Source organism: Arachis hypogaea, chromosome 17 (assembly GCF_003086295.3).
Source record: "Arachis hypogaea cultivar Tifrunner chromosome 17, arahy.Tifrunner.gnm2.J5K5, whole genome shotgun sequence".
Taxonomy (NCBI): Eukaryota; Viridiplantae; Streptophyta; class Magnoliopsida; order Fabales; family Fabaceae; genus Arachis; species Arachis hypogaea.
In genome coordinates this window covers 123,532,286-123,536,832 of record NC_092052.1, presented here as the reverse complement: position 1 = coordinate 123,536,832, position 4,547 = coordinate 123,532,286, and the positions used below count along the sequence as shown (strand labels likewise).

At 35.6% G+C, this 4,547-nt stretch overlaps 1 non-coding gene across 1 annotated transcript; it reads left to right on the top strand.

Annotated features, from left to right (window-relative positions):
• Window positions 1–378: 378 nt before the first annotated feature.
• LOC112767500 (small nucleolar RNA R71) lies at window positions 379–486 on the top strand. The gene has a single exon (XR_003184942.1). It is a non-coding gene; the product is annotated as a small nucleolar RNA R71 (small nucleolar RNA).
• Window positions 487–4,547: the final 4,061 nt, after the last annotated feature.

Below are 4,547 nucleotides of genomic sequence, written 5' to 3'. Positions count from 1 at the left end.
TACCTCTGCTATTGCAGGGTTCTCAGGATCATAAGCTTCTTCTTCAGAAGATGCCTCTTGAGTACTGTTGGATGCAGCTTGCATTCCATTCAGACTCTGAGAAATCATATTGACTTATTGAATCAATAGTTTGTTCTGAGTCAATATGGCATTCAGAGCATCAATTTCAAGAACTCCCTTCCTTATAGGCGTCCCATTATTCACAGGATTCCTTTCAGAAGTGTACATGAACTGGTTATTAGCAACCATGTCAATGAGTTCTTGAGCTTCTGCAGGCATTTTCTTTAGGTGAATGGATCCACCTGCAGAGTGGTCCAGTGACATCTTTGATAACTCAGACAAACCATCATAGAATATATCCAGGATGGTCCATTCTGAAAGCATGTCAGAAGGACACTTTTTGGTCAGTTTCTTGTATCTCTCCCAAGCTTCATAGAGGGATTCACCTTCCTTTTGTCTGAAGGTTTGAACATCCACTCTAAGCTTACTAAGCTTTTGAGGAGGAAAGTACTTAGCTAAGAAGGCCGTGACCAGCTTATCCCAAGAGTTCAGGCTATCTTTAGGTTGAGAGTCCAACCATACTCTAGCCCTGTCTCTCACAGCAAACGGGAAAAGCATGAGCCTGTAGACTTCAGGATCTACTCCATTAGTCTTAACAGTATCACATATCTGCAAGAATTCAGTTAAGAACTGAAAAGGATCTTCAGATGGAAGTCCATGAAACTTGCAGTTCTGCTGCATCAAAGAAACTAATTGAGGTTTCAGCTCAAAGTTGTTTGCTCCAATGGTAGGGATGGAGATGCTTCTTCCATGTAAATTGGAAATTGGTGCAGTAAAGTCACCAAGCATCCTTCTTGCATTATTATTATTTTCGGCTGCCATCTCCTCTTCCTGTTCGAAACTTCCTGTAAGGTTGTCTCTGGATTGTTATATTTTAGCTTCTCTTAGTTTTCTTTTTAAAGTCCTTTCAGGTTCAGGATCTGCTTCAACAAGAATATTCTTGTCCTTGCTCCTGCTCATATGACAAAGAAGGGAATAACAAAGAAAATATGGAATTCTCTATGTCACAGTATAGAGATTCCTTTGTGTGAGTAGAAGAAGAAAAGAATGTAATGTAAAGAAGAGAAGAAGAAAGGGAATAAGAGTGAAGAAGAATGGATAATCCAAACACAAAGGTGATGATAGGAGCAGAGATATGAGATGAAGAGAAGTGTTAGTAAATAAATAAATAGAAGAAGATGAGAGAGAGAAGTTTTCAAAAATAATTTTTGAAAAAGAGTTAGTGATTTTCGAAAATTAAAGAAAAAAAATTTGAAACAATTAGTTAATTAAAAGAATTTTGAAAAAGGAGGGAGATAATTTTCGAAAATTAGAGAGGGAAAATTGGTTAGGTGGTTTTGAAAAAGATAAGAAGCAAACAAAAAGTCAAGTGGTTAATTGAAAAAGATTTGAAAATCAAATTTGAAAAGATAAGAAGTTAGAAAAGATTTTGAAATTGATTTTGAAAAAGATGTGATTGAAACTTATTTTTGAAAAAGATTTGAAAAGAAATTTAAAAAGATTAGATTTTGAAAAATTAAAGTTGATTACTTGACTAACAAGAAACGAAAAGATTTGATTTTAGAATTTAAAGATTGAACCTTTCTTACTAGGCAAGTAACAAACTTAAAAATTTTTGAATCAATCACATTTATTGTTAATAGGATTTTCGAAAATTATGGTGTAAAAGAGGAAAAAGATTTTGAAAATTAAATTGATATTTTCGAAAATCATGAAAGAGAAATGAAAAAGATTTGATTTTTGAAAAAGATAGGATTTTTAAATTGAAAATTTGATTTGACTCATAAGAAAACAACTAGATTTTTAAAAATTTTTGAAAAAGTCAACTCAAATTTTCGAATTTCATGAGAGAAAAGAGGGAAAGATATATTTTTTTGATTTTTGAATTTTTAATGATGAAAGAGAAAAACACTAAAAATGCTCAATGCATGGAGATTTTAGATCAAAACAATGAATGCATGCAAGAATGCTATGAATGTCAAGATGAACACCAAGAACACTTTGAATGTCAAGATGAACACCAAGAACTTATTTTTGAAAATTTTTATATGCAAAGAACACATGCAAGATACCAAACTTAGAAATCTTTCATGTTTAGACTCTATGGTTGCAAGAATGCATATGAAAAACAACAAAGGATACAAAACAAGAAAACATCAAGATCAAACAAGAAGACTTACCAAGAACAACTTGAAGATCATGAAGAACACTATGAATGCATGAATTTTTCGAAAATTTTATGCAAATTTTAAAACATGCAATTGACACTAAACTTAAAATTGACTCAAGACTCAAACAAGAAACACAAAAATATTTTTGATTTTATGATTTTCTAATTTTTTTTTGGTTTTTTTTTCGAAGATTATTTGAAAAAGAAAAATAAGGATTCCAAAATTTTTAATATGAATTCCAGGAATCTTGCCATGTTAGTCTAAAGATCCAGTCCAGGAATTAGACATGGCTCACTAGCCAGCCAAGCTTTCAATGAAAGCTCCGGTCCAAAACACTAGACATGGCCAATGGCCAGCCAAGCTTCAGCAGGATTCAAATCAGGCATATAAGTTTTCTTCTAACAGGTGGAAGCCTCAGTCCAAAAGAATTTAGACATGGCTTAACAGCTAGCCAGGCTTCAACATGCTTCATGAAACACTAGAATTCATTCTTAAAAAATTCTAAAGGAAAATAGAATTTTGAAAATATTTATTTTTTTTCGAAAATAGAAAAAAAGAAAAAAATATATTTTTGAAATTTTTGAAAGGAAAATTACCTAATCTGAGCAACAAGATGAACCGTCAGTTGTCCAAACTTAAACAATCTCCGGCAACGGCGCCAAAAACTTACGCAAAATTGTGATCCCTGGGCGAAATTGTTACTCGAACAATCCCCGGTAATGGCTCCAAAAACTTGGTGCTCTAATCTTAATTCATAATTTGTCACAACTCTGTGTAGCTGACCAGTAAGTGCACTGGGTCGTCCAAGTAATAAACCTTACGTGAGTAAGGGTCGATCCCACGGAGATTGTTGGTATGAAGCAAGCTATGGTCATCTTGTAAATCTCAGTCAGGCGGATATCAAATGGTTATGGAGTTTTCGAATAATAATAATAAATAAACAGAAAATAAAGATAGAGATACTTATGTAAATCATTGGTTAGAGTTTCAGATAAGCGTATAGAGATGCTTTCGTTCCTCTAGACCTCTGCTTTCCTGCTGTCTTCATCCAATCCTTCCTACTCCCTTCAATGGCAAGCTTTGTGTAGGGCATCACCGTTGTCAATGGCTATATCCCGTCCTCTCTGTGAAAATGGTCCGATGCGCTGTCGCTGCATGGCTAATCATCTGGAGGTTCTCGATCATACTGGAATAGGATTCACCCTCTTTTTGCGTCTGTCACTACACCCAGCACTCGCGAGTTTGAAGTTTGTCATAGCCATCCCTTCCCAAATCCTACTCGGAATACCACAGACAAGGTTTAGACTTTCCGGATCTCAGGAATGGCCATCCATGGGTTCTAACTTATACCACGAGGATTCTGATTAAGAGATCCACGAGATACTCATTCAATCTGAGGTAGAACGGAAGTGGTTGTCAGGCACGCGTTCGTAGGGAATGATGATGATTGTCACGTTCATCACATTCATGTTGAGGCACGAATGAATATCTTAGAAGCGGAATAAGTTGAATTGAATAGAAAAACAGTAGTACTTTGCATTAATTCATGAGGAACAGCAGAGCTCCACACCTTAATCTATGGAGTGTAGAAACTCTACCGTTGAAAATACATAAGTGATGAAGGTCCAGGCATGGCCGAATGGCTAACCCCCTAACGTGATCTAGGATAGCATAAAACTGATCAAAGATGATATAAATACAATAGTAAAAAGTTCTATTTATACTAAACTAGCTACTAGGGTTTATAGAAGTAAGTAATTGATGCAGAAATCTACTTCCGGGGCCCACTTGGTGTGTGCTTGGGCTGAGCTTGAAGTCTACACGTGCAGAGGCTTCTTTTGGAGTTGAACGCCAAGTTGTAACGTGTTTTTGGTGTTCAACTCTGGTTCGTGATGTGTTTCTGGCGTTTAACTCTAGACTGCAGCGTAGAACTGGTGTTCAATGCTCTTTTGCATCGTCTAAACTCGGCCAAAGTATGGACTATTATATATTGCTGGAAAGCCCTGGATGTCTACTTTCCAAGGCAATTAGAAGCGCACCATTTTGAGTTCTGTAGCTCCAGAAAATCCACTTTGAGTGCAGGGAGGTCAGAATCCAACAGCATCAGCAGTCCTTCTTCAACCTCTGAATCTGATTTTTGCTCAAGTCCCTCAATTTCAGCCAGAAAATACTTGAAATCACAGAAAAATACACAAACTCATAGTGAAGTCCAGAAATGTGAATTTAACATAAAAACTAATAAAAACATCCCTAAAAGTAACTAGATCCTACTAAAAACATACTAAAAATAATGCCAAAAAGCGTATAAATTATCCG